General features: G+C 45.8%; 1 long non-coding RNA gene across 1 annotated transcript in view; it reads right to left on the bottom strand.

Annotated features, from left to right (window-relative positions):
* Window positions 1-556: 556 nt before the first annotated feature.
* The window catches only part of LOC134943609 (uncharacterized), a 68,422-nt gene continuing 50,623 nt past the window's right edge, over window positions 557-18,355 (bottom strand). Inside the window, exons 3-5 of the long non-coding RNA XR_010181630.1 lie at window positions 2,494-2,562; window positions 2,208-2,418; window positions 557-1,290 (exon numbers count right to left, since the gene is read on the bottom strand). This is a non-coding gene — a long non-coding RNA (uncharacterized LOC134943609). The remainder of the gene's footprint in view (window positions 1,291-2,207; window positions 2,419-2,493; window positions 2,563-18,355) is intronic.

Genomic DNA, 18,355 nt, shown 5'->3' with positions numbered 1-18,355 from the left:
GACCCTGAGACAGCACGCTCTCGCCCTGTCTCAGGCCTGCACAAACTCCTTCCTGTGTTGCACTTTATGGCTACTGGCAGCTTCCAGCCTGTGAGTTTCAAAGTAATTAGTATTTCACAGGCCACCTTCTAGAAATATGTAATTCTGGTGGTTGAAAACATACACACGTCTACGTCTAAGTGTTGCTTCTGTAATGTAATTTTACTCAATTTGGACTTGCTTACAGGTCATGACACTCACCTTTTTTTTTTGATGGGCTACTCAGGTTTTGGATGTCTTGGCTGGCTACATAGATGCGTCTCTCAGCTTCCCTACCCAGGAGTCGCAGTGGCCTGCAGTCAGGGTAGCTTTATGTGATCTTGCGGCCATGGCCAATGTGCTGGGTGTCATAGATTAGACATACGGTGAGCTGGGGACACCTAGGGGCAGGCAATATCTTTAAACCAATACTCATCTGGCCCTAGACGCTAATGTGGTGTTTTTTTTGGAAGCTAATTAAGCAATACACATATTTGGTGTTAACAATTTATTTTTAACAACATACCAATTTAGGCATAACAGATTTTAAATAATTAAATGGCCACCATATTCTGGCCAGTCAATATTATTTTTTTCGTTTTTGGGTGCTGGGTGCAGAGGATTGTGGTGGCTCGTGGGTGCGGCTTCGACTTGAACGTCAAACTGGGGATTGAACTGGGGTTTGGCTTGGGGTTGTTGTCCCTGAGCTCGAGGTCACATGGTGTGGGCCCAACACACTTAGATTTTGGGTTAGAATGTTCAAACTTGCCATTAGCTGTGTATAAGCGGCAGTGTTGTTTCCAATCATTCGAGACAGATTGTTATTGATTAATTGGTTATGCTGGATCATCTGGATTAGTGTTTGCTGCTGCCGCTGTTGATCATCCAAGATGCGCTGAAGGTTAGCCTGCATTTGGGTGTTGTCTGCCCTCATCTGCTCCATAGTGTTCGCAATTCTGCCCACCTGCACTATGAGTCTGCCCGAGTTGCGACTCACTCTTGGCAAATGATGGGGCAGACTTGACAGGTATTGTGTTTTGGTGGTGAGGCACGCGTAGTGTTGTGCCTGTTGTGAGGCCCAACCTGACCAAAACTCTTGGCCCATTTGTGTTGGCCCTGGTGTTGTGCTCATTTGGGGGCTTTGGGATGTTTGAGGTGGTTGGGGTATGTCCTGAGGCATGTTTGCCTGTGTTGGATCGATGGGCTGCAGGTGGAGTGTAAAGGTCTCCTGGGCACGGTCCTGCTGGACATCGTCGCTCATGATGGCTGGGTCTGTATGGGGTTGAACACAGGCAATATTTAGTACATATGTCGCATTGGTCTTACAATAGTTTTTCATCAACATTCATTACTTCATAATATTAATGTAATAGCTAAATAGATTATTGAATAAACTTAACTATGTTGGCCACCTTTTAGTTAAATGATGTGGCTCCAAACGTATACTACTCAGTTGTTTACATTTTTTGGAAATTGTAGGATTCAGAGTCATAATTACTGTTTACACTCCATGTACTCTAACAAAATCAAAGTACTACATTTTCTTTTGGATTATGAAGCTTCCTTTGGGCCAACACACAAAAATCAAAAAATGTGTTGAACAATACAATCATACATTGGTCAAGGCAGTCAGTGGTCTGGCGAAAACGTTTACTAATATAGTGGTATAAAATGTACACATTAACAATGTTATTTACTTTTTTAAGGTGCCCTATGTTTAGAAGTGGAATTTTTGCCCATGTCAATGTTTTTTTTAATTTTTCTGTGTTTTTTTGATTTTATTTAGGTAGCAAAAAAACATTTGCGTAAATGTGTTGATATGGGCATCCTCTAATTTGACAATTAACATCCTAAAATTACGTTAACAGCATCTGCTTGCAGTTGTTTATTATTGCAAGTATGAGTGGTCATTTTGAGTTTTGATTTTACAGTACTAACAGTGGTGCAGATGTATAAACCTGGAGAAGGCATAAGGAAGTGAGAAACCAGTGATATGTGCAAGGTGGTAAAGGCACAAGGCAAGCAGCTCCAAAATGTACCTTCACATTTTTTTTAAATTTTGTACTGCTGCCTTTATCATCTTGCACATAACAGTGTTTTTACACTTCCTTATGCCTTCTCCTGGTTATTTAATCTACTCCACTGTTGTTTACTAAGTGTTTTTTTAAAAAAAAAAACAAGTTACTCACCAGACAACTGTGGGGATTGTGGATCCTCACTTTTGGGGGCTGGCCAAAAGAGCGAGTGGTGGCATGGCAGACACTGCAGAGATGCGCCTTTGGGGTGGTGATGCTGGTGCAGGAGCAGGAGCATGAACACGGGGCCTCTTGGGTGGCCTTGTAGCCACAGTAACGCTGCCCTGTGATGGGCGCCTTAGTGGAGGCGGAACAGACGAAGAACCTGTGTGATAATATCTTCATTATAATTTTGTTTTTATATGTGTTTGCAGAATATGTGGTTACAGTAAAATCTTACCTGCATTCCCACCATCATCAGCTCTAGGCAGTGTTGGCTGTGGCCTGGCTGTGCTGCTTCTCTGGCGTACTGTAGAAAGAAGAAGAATGTCGATATCAACATACTCTTTGGTTGTTAAGTTTATGCGAAATTCTTTTTGGGATGAAAACATATGTGGTAGCTGCTGTAACTTAAACTTAGCGATGCTTAGCCTTGAATGCATGACTACATTGGCTGTGTATACTTTCAATGCAAAACAAAATAACCATACAATACATACAGAAATGCAAATAATGGCCAATATTATACTACTTAAAACACATACGTCGTAGCTTTACACAGCCACAATCTTGCATGCTCAGTTACCAATTTTTAATGCCTAAAAAAAATACAGTAGCCACAAATATCTGCACTAAAATTAAAACAACAAACCTACAAATGCATGCAAATTAGGGATGAGCGGGTTCGGTTCCTCTGAATCCGAACCCGCCCGAACTTCAGCTTTTTTCCACGGGTCAGAGCAGGCTCGGATCCTCCCGCCTTGCTCGGTTAACCCGAGCACGCCCGAACGTCATCATCCCGCTGTCGGATTCTCGCGAGACTCGGATTCTATATAAGGAGCCGCGCGTCGCCGCCATTTTCACACGTGCATTGAGAGTCATAGGGAGAGGACGTGGCTGGCGTCCTCTCCGTTTAGAGAAGAGAGAGACACAGTATTTTGGGGAGCATTATTAGGAGGAGTACTACTATACTGTATACTACTATACTACTTGCTGAAGTGATATTTATAGAGTCATAGGGAGAGGACGTGGCTGGCGTCCTCTCCGTTTAGAGAAGAGAGAGACACAGTATACTATTTTGGGGAGCATTATTAGGAGGAGTACTACTATACTGTATACTACTATACTACTTGCTGAAGTGATATTTATAGAGTCATAGGGAGAGGACGTGGCTGGCGTCCTCTCCGTTTAGAGAAGAGAGAGACACAGTATTTTGGGGAGCATTATTAGGAGGAGTACTACTATACTGTATACTACTCTACTACTTGCTGAAGTGATATTTATAGAGTCATAGGGAGAGGACGTGGCTGGCGTCCTCTCCGTTTAGAGAAGAGAGAGACACAGTATTTTGGGGAGCACTATTAGGAGGAGTACTACTATACTGTATACTACTCAGACACAGTATTTTGGGGAGCATTATTAGGAGGAGTACTACTATACTGTATACTACTCTACTACTTGCTGAAGTGATATTTATAGAGTCATAGGGAGAGGACGTGGCTGGCGTCCTCTCCGTTTAGAGAAGAGAGAGACACAGTATTTTGGGGAGCATTATTAGGAGTACTACTATACTGTATACTACTCTACTACTTGCTGAAGTGATATTTATAGAGTCATAGGGAGAGGACGTGGCTGGCGTCCTCTCCGTTTAGAGAAGAGAGAGACACAGTATTTTGGGGAGCATTATTAGGAGTACTACTATACTGTATACTACTCTACTACTTGCTGAAGTGATATTTATAGAGTCATAGGGAGAGGACGTGGCTGGCGTCCTCTCCGTTTAGAGAAGAGAGAGACACAGTATTTTGGGGAGCATTATTAGGAGGAGTACTACTATACTGTATACTACTCTACTACTTGCTGAAGTGATATTTATAGAGTCATAGGGAGAGGACGTGGCTGGCGTCCTCTCCGTTTAGAGAAGAGAGAGACACAGTATTTTGGGGAGCATTATTAGGAGGAGTACTACTATACTGTATACTACTATACTACTTGCTGAAGTGATATTTATAGAGTCATAGGGAGAGGACGTGGCTGGCGTCCTCTCCGTTTAGAGAAGAGAGACACAGTATACTATTTTGGGGAGCATTATTAGGAGGAGTACTACTATACTGTATACTACTATACTACTTGCTGAAGTGATATTTATAGAGTCATAGGGAGAGGACGTGGCTGGCGTCCTCTCCGTTTAGAGAAGAGAGAGACACAGTATTTTGGGGAGCATTATTAGGAGGAGTACTACTATACTGTATACTACTCAGACACAGTATTTTGGGGAGCATTATTAGGAGGAGTACTACTATACTGTATACTACTCTACTACTTGCTGAAGTGATATTTATAGAGTCATAGGGAGAGGACGTGGCTGGCGTCCTCTCCGTTTAGAGAAGAGAGAGACACAGTATTTTGGGGAGCATTATTAGGAGGAGTACTACTATACTGTATACTACTCTACTACTTGCTGAAGTGATATTTATAGAGTCATAGGGAGAGGACGTGGCTGGCGTCCTCTCCGTTTAGAGAAGAGAGAGACACAGTATTTTGGGGAGCATTATTAGGAGGAGTACTACTATACTGTATACTACTATACTACTTGCTGAAGTGATATTTATAGATTAGATAGTGTGACTGTAAGTGTATTATCTGACTTGTGGGGGAGACACTGACAGTGGGGAGCAGTTAGAGTCTGAGAGCAGGACTCAGGAGTACATATAACGTACAGTGCACACTTTTGCTGCCAGAGTCAGTGCCACACTGCCATTGTTGTGACCACACTGACCACCAGTATAATAATATATTTTGTGATTGTCTGCTTAGGACTCGGAGTACTAGTTGCAAGTTGCAACGTGACCTGACCACCAGTTTAATAATCAATCACCACTAGTTTAATATATATATAATTGTATATAATATATATATATATATATATATATATATATATATATATATATATATAATATTGTATACCACCTACCCGTGGTTTTTCTTTTTCTTTCTTCTTTGTACATACTACTATAGTATAGTAGCTTACTGTAGCAGTCTGCGGTGCTGCTGAGCTGACAGTGTCCAGCAGGTCCGTCATCAGTCATCATTACCAATACCTAATAAATATATTATCTACCTGTCCGGCTGCAGTACTAGTGATATTATATATACATACATATATATATTGATTTCATCTCATTATCAATCATCCAGTCTATATTAGCAGCAGACACAGTACGGTAGTCCACGGCTGTAGCTACCTCTGTGTCGGCTCTCGGCAGTCCATCCATAATTGTATACTAGTATCCATCCATCTCCATTGTTTACCTGAGGTGCCTTTTAGTTGTGCCTATTAAAATATGGAGAACAAAAATGTTGAGGTTCCAAAATTAGGGAAAGATCAAGATCCACTTCCACCTCGTGCTGAAGCTGCTGCCACTAGTCATGGCCGAGACGATGAAATGCCAGCAACGTCGTCTGCCAAGGCCGATGCCCAATGGCATAGTACAGAGCATGTCAAATCCAAAACACCAAATATCAGTAAAAAAAGGACTCCAAAACCAAAAATAAAATTGTCGGAGGAGAAGCGTAAACTTGCCAATATGCCATTTACCACACGGAGTGGCAAGGAACGGCTGAGGCCCTGGCCTATGTTCATGGCTAGTGGTTCAGCTTCACAGGAGGATGGAAGCACTCAGCCTCTCGCTAGAAAACTGAAAAGACTCAAGCTGGCAAAAGCACCGCAAAGAACTGTGCGTTCTTCGAAATCCCAAATCCACAAGGAGAGTCCAATTGTGTCGGTTGCGATGCCTGACCTTCCCAACACTGGACGTGAAGAACATGCGCCTTCCACCATTTGCACGCCCCCTGCAAGTGCTGGAAGGAGCACCCGCAGTCCAGTTCCTGATAGTCAGATTGAAAATGTCAGTGTTGAAGTACACCAGGATGAGGAGGATATGGGTGTTGCTGGCGCTGGGGAGGAAATTGACAAGGAGGATTCTGATGGTGAGGTGGTTTGTTTAAGTCAGGCACCCGGGGAGACACCTGTTGTCCGTGGGAGGAATAGGGCCGTTGACATGCCTGGTGAAAATACCAAAAAAATCAGCTCTTCGGTGTGGAAGTATTTCACCAGAAATGCGGACAACATTTGTCAAGCCGTGTGTTGCCTTTGTCAAGCTGTAATAAGTAGGGGTAAGGACGTTAACCACCTCGGAACATCCTCCCTTATACGTCACCTGCAGCGCATTCATAATAAGTCAGTGACAAGTTCAAAAACTTTGGGTGACAGCGGAAGCAGTCCACTGACCAGTAAATCCCTTCCTCTTGTAACCAAGCTCACGCAAACCACCCCACCACCAACTCCCTCAGTGTCAATTTCCTCCTTCCCCAGGAATGCCAATAGTCCTGCAGGCCATGTCACTGGCAATTCTGACGAGTCCTCTCCTGCCTGGGATTCCTCTGATGCATCCTTGCGTGTAACGCCTACTGCTGCTGGCGCTGCTGTTGTTGCTGCTGGGAGTCGATGGTCATCCCAGAGGGGAAGTCGGAAGACCACTTGTACTACTTCCAGTAAGCAATTGACTGTCCAACAGTCCTTTGCGAGGAAGATGAAATATCACAGCAGTCATCCTGCTGCAAAGCGGATAACTGAGGCCTTGGCATCCTGGGTGGTGAGAAACGTGGTTCCAGTATCCATCATTACTGCAGAGCCAACTAGAGACTTGTTGGAGGTACTGTGTCCCCGGTACCAAATACCATCTAGGTTCCATTTCTCTAGGCAGGCGATACCGAAAATGTACACAGACCTCAGAAAAAGAGTCACCAGTGTCCTAAAAAATGCAGCTGTACCCAATGTCCACTTAACCACGGACATGTGGACAAGTGGAGCAGGGCAGGGTCAGGACTATATGACTGTGACAGCCCACTGGGTAGATGTATGGACTCCCGCCGCAAGAACAGCAGCGGCGGCACCAGTAGCAGCATCTCGCAAACGACAACTCTTTCCTAGGCAGGCTACGCTTTGTATCACCGGTTTCCAGAATACGCACACAGCTGAAAACCTCTTACGGCAACTGAGGAAGATCATCGTGGAATGGCTTACCCCAATTGGACTCTCCTGTGGATTTGTGGCATCGGACAACGCCAGCAATATTGTGTGTGCATTAAATATGGGCAAATTCCAGCACGTCCCATGTTTTGCACATACCTTGAATTTGGTGGTGCAGAATTTTTTAAAAAACGACAGGGGCGTGCAAGAGATGCTGTCGGTGGCCAGAAGAATTGCGGGACACTTTCGGCGTACAGGCACCACGTACAGAAGACTGGAGCACCACCAAAAACTACTGAACCTGCCCTGCCATCATCTGAAGCAAGAAGTGGTAACGAGGTGGAATTCAACCCTCTATATGCTTCAGAGGTTGGAGGAGCAGCAAAAGGCCATTCAAGCCTATACAATTGAGCACGATATATGAGGTGGAATGCACCTGTCTCAAGTGCAGTGGAGAATGATTTCAACGTTGTGCAAGGTTCTGATGCCCTTTGAACTTGCCACACGTGAAGTCAGTTCAGACACTGCCAGCCTGAGTCAGGTCATTCCCCTCATCAGGCTTTTGCAGAAGAAGCTGGAGACATTGAAGGAGGAGCTAACACGGAGCGATTCCGCTAGGCATGTGGGACTTGTGGATGGAGCCCTTAATTCGCTTAACAAGGATTCACGGGTGGTCAATCTGTTGAAATCAGAGCACTACATTTTGGCCACCGTGCTCGATCCTAGATTTAAAGCCTACCTTGGATCTCTCTTTCCGGCAGACACAAGTCTGCTGGGGTTGAAAGACCTGCTGGTGAGAAAATTGTCAAGTCAAGCGGAACGCGACCTGTCAACATCTCCTCCTTCACATTCTCCCGCAACTGGGGGTGCGAGGAAAAGGCTCAGAATTCCGAGCCCACCCGCTGGCGGTGATGCAGGGCAGTCTGGAGCGACTGCTGATGCTGACATCTGGTCCGGACTGAAGGACCTGACAACGATTACGGACATGTCGTCTACTGTCACTGCATATGATTCTCTCACCATTGAAAGAATGGTGGAGGATTATATGAGTGACCGCATCCAAGTAGGCACGTCACACAGTCCGTACTTATACTGGCAGGAAAAAGAGGCAATTTGGAGGCCCTTGCACAAACTGGCTTTATTCTACCTAAGTTGCCCTCCCACAAGTGTGTACTCCGAAAGAGTGTTTAGTGCCGCCGCTCACCTTGTCAGCAATCGGCGTACGAGGTTACATCCAGAAAATGTGGAGAAGATGATGTTCATTAAAATGAATTATAATCAATTCCTCCGTGGAGACATTGACCAGCAGCAATTGCCTCCACAAAGTACACAGGGAGCTGAGATGGTGGATTCCAGTGGGGACGAATTGATAATCTGTGAGGAGGGGGATGTACACGGTGATATATCGGAGGATGATGATGAGGTGGACATCTTGCCTCTGTAGAGCCAGTTTGTGCAAGGAGAGATTAATTGCTTCTTTTTTGGTGGGGGTCCAAACCAACCCGTCATTTCAGTCACAGTCGTGTGGCAGACCCTGTCACTGAAATGATGGGTTGGTTAAAGTGTGCATGTCCTGTTTATACAACATAAGGGTGGGTGGGAGGGCCCAAGGACAATTCCATCTTGCACCTCTTTTTTCTTTAATTTTTCTTTGCGTCATGTGCTGTTTGGGGAGGGTTTTTTGGAACGGACATCCTGCGTGACACTGCAGTGCCACTCCTAGATGGGCCCGGTGTTTGTGTCGGCCACTAGGGTCGCTTATCTTACTCACACAGCTACCTCATTGCGCCTCTTTTTTTCTTTGCGTCATGTGCTGTTTGGGGAGGGTTTTTTGGAAGGGACATCCTGCGTGACACTGCAGTGACACTCCTAGATGGGCCCGGTGTTTGTGTCGGCCACTAGGGTCGCTTATCTTACTCACACAGCTACCTCATTGCGCCTCTTTTTTTCTTTGCGTCATGTGCTGTTTGGGGAGGGTTTTCTTGAAGGGACATCCTGCGTGACACTGCAGTGACACTCCTAGATTGGCCCGGTGTTTGTGTCGGCCACTAGGGTCGCTTATCTTACTCACACAGCTACCTCATTGCGCCTCTTTTTTTCTTTGCGTCATGTGCTGTTTGGGGAGGGTTTTTTGGAAGGGACATCCTGCGTGACACTGCAGTGACACTCCTAGATGGGCCCGGTGTTTGTGTCGGCCACTAGGGTCGCTTATCTTACTCACACAGCTACCTCATTGCGCCTCTTTTTTTCTTTGCGTCATGTGCTGTTTGGGGAGTGTTTTTTGGAAGGGCCATCCTGCGTGACACTGCAGTGACACTCCTAGATGGGCCCGGTGTTTGTGTCGGCCACTAGGGTCGCTTAGCTTAGTCATCCTGCGACCTAGGTGCAAATTTTAGGACTAAAAATAATATTGTGAGGTGTGAGGTATTCAGAATAGACTGAAAATGAGTGTAAATTATGGTTTTTGAGGTTAATAATACTTTGGGATCAAAATGACCCCCAAATTCTATGATTTAAGCTGTTTTTTAGTGTTTTTTGAAAAAAACACCCGAATCCAAAACACACCCGAATCCGACAAAAAAAATTCGGTTAGGTTTTGCCAAAACGCGGTCGAACCCAAAACACGGCCGCGGAACCGAACCCAAAACCAAAACACAAAACCCGAAAAATTTCCGGCGCTCATCTCTAATGCAAATACACATAATCAAAACAAATGATAAACCAGAACAACACAAAATAAACATACATCCATGGAAAATGGAAATATTCAAAAACATATGCATAAAACACAGTCATCACACTTCATTAATAAACTCCAAATAACATTTACTTGGAAAAGCAGACAGCAGAAAATGGCCAACACAACCAGAAACATTGACAATACATAATGGCTAAAAAAACATAATTAAGAGTCACACTACACCAGCCCGGCCCAACCTGTGTCTCTCCAGATGTAGTGCAACTACACATCCCAGCATGCCCACCAACACATTTGTCATTCACTAAGTTCAAAACTGTGGTAAGGCATGATGGGACTTGTAGTTTGACAACAGCTGGAGAGCCACAGGGTGGCCAGGCCTGCACTACATCACCAACACATTAGAAATAAAAAACAAATTACCAACAAAATTAGCGTAAATAATTTACACACAACTAAGGACAAAGCACAGATGTATCAAATAAAGGCAGAAATATTAAAAACTCACCATCCTGCCTTGGGCGGTCCGAATCCCGGACATGAGTGGCAGAAACCACCTCAGGCGGAATCAGCGTACGCATAGGCTCCTCCCAATCTTTATAAGACGCTCGGAAGGGGTGTCCACCCCCGGTTTGACGGGCAGATTTTGCCTCCTTCGCCATCTTCGCCTTCACACGGCGCTTGATGTCGTAGAAGCGTTTCCGACAGGTGTCCTCGGTCCGCCTCACCACACCCTCACTGTTCACAGCAGCAACAACCTTCCCCCCAGAACAGTCTTCCTGCGGGTCGACACCTTTGCTGCATCAGACCCAAACAACTGGCGATGATGCCTCATCAACTCCCGCACCAGAGCCATATTTTCTGCGTAACTAAACTTTACATTGCGGCCCGTCTTTGTAGTGGTGCGTGGCTGCGAAGCCACAACACCATCACTATCACTATTAGTGGAAGCCGAAGCCGCAACCTCCCCCTCCTCCTCACTAACCTCCTCCCTCTCACTCACCTCCTCCACCTCACTCACCTCCTCCACCTCACTCACCTCCTCCACCTCACTCACCTCCTCCACCTCACTCACCTCTGACTGGGACATAATCAGAACAAACCACAAATAACACAGAGAAAATAAAACAAATAACACACTCCACCACTACACACCACACACCCACACACACACACACACACACACACACACTCACTCACTCACTCACAAACAATGACAATAGACGTAACTAAAAAAAAAGACAATAAAATAGACAGACTTTTAAATAACTACACAACTAGTATGACAAGACTACTTACACACACAGTACAGCACTCAACAATCACAAAACTCCACCTCAAATCCTCCACAAACTCCACAAAACTCTCCAACTCCTAACACACCTTCCTCTCTCCTCTCCACTAGCTAAACCCACGAGGTGCGGCCGGTTTGGGGCGTTTTTATAGTAATGTGCACAGACACTCCTCCATCACGAATCTAACCAATCACGGACGAGTGACAAAAACGAAACTTAGGAAAAAAACGCGCCAGTGAACGGACAAACACTGCCGTAACCGAAATGTGACGCATTCGTAACAAAATCCACAGAACACGGCCGACAAACCTCAAAATCGGCCGCATTATACCTTACAAAGCCACAAATGACATCGATTTCGTAAAACACGAAAAATACAAATACGACAGCTTAGTAAATGAGGCGTAACAAATTCAAAAAGTTGCACAAATACACTTTCGATGTCATTCGTGATGATTCTCACTCCAAATCGGTACTAATACGAATCTTAGTAAATATACCCCACTGTGTGGGTAAGACATTCATAGCACCCCTATGGGTGAGGCAGCAGCACAGAGTATTTCAGCAGGCAGCATAACTCTGGAATGCCTGGTGCAATGTACACCAAAATTGGTACACATGTGATTTACAATCAGGGAACAAACACTGTGGGGGTAACACAACCCTAGCACCCCTAGGGTGGGCCATCAGCACAGATTATATCAGGACATGCATGACATGTCAGTGATGACAGGGCTTCATGTGACAGTGGCAGTGACATGATGTGAGGAGGGGAATGGAGGTAACAGGAAGCCACATGCTGAGAGTCATATAGTGGGAGTAGCTGGGGTCCCCAGCAGCACAGAGTATATTAGGGGATGCATGATATGTCAGGCAGGACAGAGCTGCATGTAACAAGGGCAGTGACATAATGTCAGGAGGGGAATGGAGGTAGCATGGACCCACACACTGAGTATATCAGGAGATGCATATTGTGCTGTGCTATATAAGAAACTGTAAATAAATTAGTGATGAGCGGGTTCGGATCCTCGGGATCCGAACCCGCCCGAACTTCACCTTTTTTTCCACGGGTCCGAGCAACTCGGATCCTCCCGCCTTGCTCGGTTAACCCGAGCACGCCCGAACGTCATCATCCCGCGATCGGATTCTCGTGAGATTCGTATTCTATATAAGGAGCCGCGCGTCGCCGCCATTTTTCACTCGTGCATTGGAGATGATCGTGAGAGGACGTGGCTGGCGTCCTCTTAGTTTCTATGTTCAGTGGGCTGCAAATATCTGTGCTCAGTGTGCAGCAAATATCTGTGCTCAGTGTGCTGCAAATATCTGTGCTCAGTGTGCTGCAAGTGCAAATATCTACGTTCTCTGCCTGAAAAACGCTCCATATCTGTGCTCAGTGTGCTGCAAATATCTGTGCTCAGTGTGCTAATTGCTTAATTGTGGGGACTGGGGACCAGCAGTATTATATAGTAGGAGGACAGTGCAGAGTTTTGCTGACCAGTGACCACCAGTATTATACTTCCTCTGCCTGAAAAACGCTCCATATCTGTGCTCAGTGTGCTAATTGCTTAATTGTGGGGACTGGGGACCAGCCGTATTATATAGTAGGAGGACAGTGCAGAGTTTTGCTGACCAGTGACCACCAGTATTATACGTTCTCTGCCTGAAAAACGCTCCATATCTGTGCTGCATTGTAGTATATATAGTAGTAGGACAGTGCAGAATTTTGCTGACCACCAGTATAACTATATATATATATATAGCTGTACGGTACAGTAGTCCACTGCTCTACCTCTGTGTCGTCAAGTATATTATACCATCCATACCTGTGGTGTATTTCAGTTTTGCACAGTTTGCTGACCACCAGTATGTATAATATATAGCAGTACGGTACAGAAGGCCACTGCTCTACCTACCTCTGTGTCGTCAAGTATACTATCCATCCATACCTGTGGTGCATTTCAGTTTTGCACAGTTTGCTGACCACCAGTACATATAATATATAGCAGTACAGTACAGTAGGCCACTGCTCTACCTACCTCTGTGTCGTCAAGAATAATATCCATCCATACCTGTGGTGCACTTCAGTTTTGCACAGTTTGCTGACCACCAGTATATATAATATATAGCAGTACGGTACAGAAGGCCACTGCTCTACCTACCTCTGTGTCGTCAAGAATAATATCCATCCATACCTGTGGTGCACTTCAGTTTTGCACAGTTTGCTGACCACCAGTATATATAATATATAGCAGTACGGTACAGTAGGCCACTGCTCTACCTACCTCTGTGTCGTCAAGTATACTATCCATCCATACCTGTGGTGCATTTCAGTTTTGCACAGTTTGCTGACCACCAGTATATATAATATATAGAAGTACGGTACAGTAGGCCACTGCTCTACCTCTGTGTCATCAAGTATACTATACCATCCATACCTGTGGTGTATTTCAGTTTTGCACAGTTTGCTGACCACCAATATATATAATATATAGCAGTACGGTACAGAAGGCCACTGCTCTACCTACCTCTGTGTCGTGAAGTATACTATACATCCATACCTGTGATGCATTTCAGTTTTGCACAGTTTGCTGACCACCAGTATATATAATATATAGCAGTACGGTACAGAAGGCCACTGCTCTACCTACCTCTGTGTCGTCAAGTATACTATCCATCCATACCTGTGGTGCATTTCAGTATTGCACAGTTTGCTAACCACCAGTATATATAATATATAGCAGTACGGTACAGTAGGCCACTGCTCTACCTACCTCTGTGTCGTCAAGTATACTATCCATCCATACCTGTGGTGCATTTCAGTTTTGCACAGTTTGCTGACCACCAGTATATATAATATATAGCAGTACGGTACAGTAGGCCACTGCTCTACCTACCTCTGTGTCGTCAAGTATACTATCCATCCATACCTGTGGTGCATTTCAGTTGTGCGCAGTATATATAGTAATAGGCCATTGCTATTGATATATTACTGACATATAATTCCACACATTAAAAAATGGAGAACAAAAATGTGGAGGGTAAAATAGGGAAAGATCAAGGTCCACTTCCACCTCGTGCTGAAGCTGCTGCCACTAGTCATGGCCGAGACGATGAAATGCCATCAACGTCGTCTGCCAAGGCCGATGCCCAATGTCATAGTAGAGAGCATGTAAAATCCAAAAAAATAAAGCTCAGTAAAATGACCAAAAAATCTAAATCAAAATCGTCTGAGGAGAAGCGTAAACTTGCCAATGTGCCATTTACAACACGGAGTGGCAAGGAACGGCTGAGGCCCTGGCCTATGTTCAAAGCTAGTGGTTCAGCTTCACCTGAGGATGGAAGCACTTATCCTCCTGCTAGAAAACTTAAAAGAGTTAAGATGGCAAAAGCACAGCAAAGAACTGTGCGTTCTTTTAAATCACAAATCCCCAAGGAGAGTCCAATTGTGTCGGTTGCGATGCCTGACCTTCCCAACACTGGACGGGAAGAGGTTGCGCCTTCCACCATTTGCACGCCCCCTGCAAGTGCTGGAAAGAGCACCCGCAGTCCAGTTCCTGATAGTCAAATTGAAGATGTCACTGTTGAAGTACACCAGGATGAGGATATGGGTGTTGCTGGCGCTGGGGAGGAAATTGACAAGGAGGATTCTGATGGTGAGGTGGTTTGTTTAAGTCAGGCACCTGGGGAGACACCTGTTGTCCGTGGGACGAATAAGGCCATTGACATGCCTGGTCAAAATACAAAAAAAATATCACCTCTTCGGTGTGGAATTATTTCAACAGAAATGCGGACAACTGGTGTCAAGCCATGTGTTGCCTTTGTCAAGCTGTAATAAGTAGGGGTAAGGACGTTAACCACCTAGGAACATCCTCCCTTATACGTCACCTGGACCGCATTCATCAGAAGTCAGTGACAACTTCAAAAACTTTGGATGACAGCGGAAGCAGTCCACTGACCACTAAATCCCTTCCTCTTGTAACCAAGCTCCTGCAAACCACACCACCAACTCCCTCAGTGTCAATTTCCTCCTTACCCAGGAAAGCCAATAGTCCTGCAGGCCATGTCACTGTCAAGTCTGACGAGTCCTCTCCTGCCTGGGATTCCTCCGATGCATCCTTTAGTGTAATGCCTACTGCTGCTGGCGCTGCTGTTGTTGCTGCTGGGAGTCGATCGTCATCCCAGAGGGGAAGTCGGAAGACCACTTGTACTACTTCCAGTAAGCAATTGACTGTCCAACAGTTCTTTGCGAGGAAGATGAAATATCACAGCAGTCATCCTGCTGCAAAGCAGATAACTCAGGCCTTGGCATCCTGGGTGGTGAGAAACGTGTTTCCGGTATCCAACATTAATTCACAGGCAACTAGAGACTTGATTGAGGTACTGTGTCCCCGGTACCAAATACCATCTAGGTTCCATTTCTCTAGGCAGGCGATACCGAAAATGTACACAGACCTCAGAAAAAGAGTCACCAGTGTCCTAAAAAATGCAGTTGTACCCAATGTCCACTTAACCACGGACATGTGGACAAGTGTAGCAGGGCAGACTCAGGACTATATGACTGTGACAGCCCACTGGGTAGATGTATTGCCTCCCGCAGCAAGAACAGCAGCGGCGGCACCAGTAGCAGCATCTCGCAAACGCCAACTCGTTCCTAGGCAGGCTATGCTTTGTATCACCGCTTTCCATAAGAGGCACACAGCTGACAACCTCTTACGGAAACTGAGGAACATCATCGCAGAATGGCTTACCCCAATTGGACTCTCCTGAGGATTTGTGACATCGGACAACGCCACCAATATTGTGCGTGCATTACATCTGGGCAAATTCCAGCACGTCCCATGTTTTGCACATACCTTGAATTTGGTGGTGCAGAATTATTTAAAAAACGACAGGGGCGTGCAAGAGATGCTGTCGGTGGCCTGAAGAATTGCGGGCCAGTTTCGGCATTCAGCCACCGCGTGCCGAAGACTGGAGCACCAGCAAACAGTCCTGAACCTGCCCTGCCATCATCTGAAGCAAGAGGTGGTAACGAGGTGGAATTCAACCCTCTATATGCTTCAGAGGATGGAGGAGCAGCAAAAGGCCATTCAAGCCTATACATCTGTCTACGATATAGGCAAAGGAGGGGGAATGCACCTGACTCAAGCGCAGTGGAGAATGATTTCAACGTTGTGCAAGGTTCTGCAACCCTTTGAACTTGCCACACGTGAAGTCAGTTCAGACACTGCCAGCCAGAGTCAGGTCATTCCCCTCATCAGGCTTTTGCAGAAGAAGCTGGAGACATTGAAGGAGGAGCTAAAACAGCGATTCCGCTAGGCATGTGGGACTTGTGGATGGAGCCCTTAATGCGCTTAACCAGGATTCACGGGTGGTCAATCTGTTGAAATCAGAGCACTACATTTTGGCCACCGTGCTCGATCCTAGATTTAAAACCTACGTTGTATCTCTCTCTCCGGCAGAGGTTCAAAGACCTGCTGGTGAGAAAATAGTCAAGTCAAGTGGAACGTGACCCGTCAACAGCTCCTCCTTCACATTCTCCCGCAACTGGGGCTGCAAGGAAAAGGCTAAGAATTCCGAGCCCACCCGCTGGCGGTGATGCAGGGCAGTCTGGAGCGAGTGCTGACATCTGGTCCGGACTGAAGGACCTGCCAACGATTACTGACATGTCGTCTACTGTCACTGCATATGATTCTGTCACCATTGAAAGAATGGTGGAGGATTATATGAGTGACCGCATCCAAGTAGGCACGTCAGACAGTCCGTACGTATACTGGCAGGAAAAAGAGGCAATTTGGAGGCCCTTGCACAAACTGGCTTTATTTTACCTAAGTTGCCCCCCCTCCAGTGTGTACTCCGAAAGAGTATTTAGTGCAGGCGCTCACCTTGTCAGCAATCAGCGTACGAGGTTACTTCCAGAAAATGTGGAGAAGATGATGTTCATCAAAATGAATTATAATCAATTCCTCCGTGGAGACATTCACCAGCAATTGCCTCCAGAAAGTACACAGGGACCTGAGTTGGTGGATTCCAGTGGGGACGAATTAATAATCTGTGAGGTGGGTGATGTACACAGTGAAAGGGGTGAGGAATCGGACGATGAGGAGGTGGACATCTTGCCTCTGTAGAGCCAGTTTGTGCAAGGAGAGATTGATTGCTTCTTTTTTTGGTGGGGGCCCAAACCAACCAGTCATTTCAGTCACAGTCGTGTGGCAGACCCTGTCGCTGAAATGATGGGTTCGTTAAAGTGTGCATGTCCTGTTTATACAACATAAGGGTGGGTGGGAGGGCCCAAGGACAATTCCATCTTGCACCTCTTTTTTCTTTCATTTTTCTTTGCATCGTGTGCTGTTTGGGGAGTATTTTTTTGAAGGGCCATCCTGCCTGACACTGCAGTGCCACTCCTAGATGGGCCAGGTGTTTGTGTCGGCCACTTGTGTCGCTTAGCTTAGCCATCCAGCGACCTTGGTGCACCTCTTTTTTTCTTTGCATCATGTGCTGTTTGGGAACTATTTTTTAAATCTGCCATCCTGTCTGACACTGCAGTGCCACTCCTAGATGGGCCAGGTGTTTGTGTCGGCCACTTGGGTCGCTTTGCTTAGTCACACAGCTACCTCACTGCGCCTCTTTTATTCTTTGCATCATGTGCTGTTTGGGGACTATTTTTTAAATCTGACATCCTGCCTGACACTGCAGTGCCACTCCTAGATGGGCCAGGTGTTTGTGTCGGCCACTTGGGTCGCTTAGCTTAGCCATCCAGTGACCTTGGTGCACCTCTTTTTTTCTTTGCATCATGTGCTGTTTGGGGACTATTTTTTAAATCTGCCATCCTGTCTGACACTGCAGTGCCACTCCTAGATGGACCAGGTGTTTGTGTCGGCCACTTGGGTCGCTTAGCTTAGTCACACAGCTACCTCATTGCGCCTCTTTTTTTCTTTGCATCATATGCTATTTGGGGACTATTTTTTTGAAGTGCCATCCTGTCTGACACTGCAGTGCCACTCCTAGATGGGGCAGGTGTTTGTGTCAGCCACTTGGGTCGCTTAGCTTAGTCATCCAGTGACCTTGGTGCAAATTTTAG

This window comes from Pseudophryne corroboree, chromosome 7 (genome assembly GCF_028390025.1).
Source record: "Pseudophryne corroboree isolate aPseCor3 chromosome 7, aPseCor3.hap2, whole genome shotgun sequence".
Lineage (NCBI taxonomy): Eukaryota > Metazoa > Chordata > Amphibia > Anura > Myobatrachidae > Pseudophryne > Pseudophryne corroboree.
The sequence above is the reverse complement of the archived record's forward strand: the minus strand, read 5'-3'. Positions and strand labels throughout refer to the sequence as shown.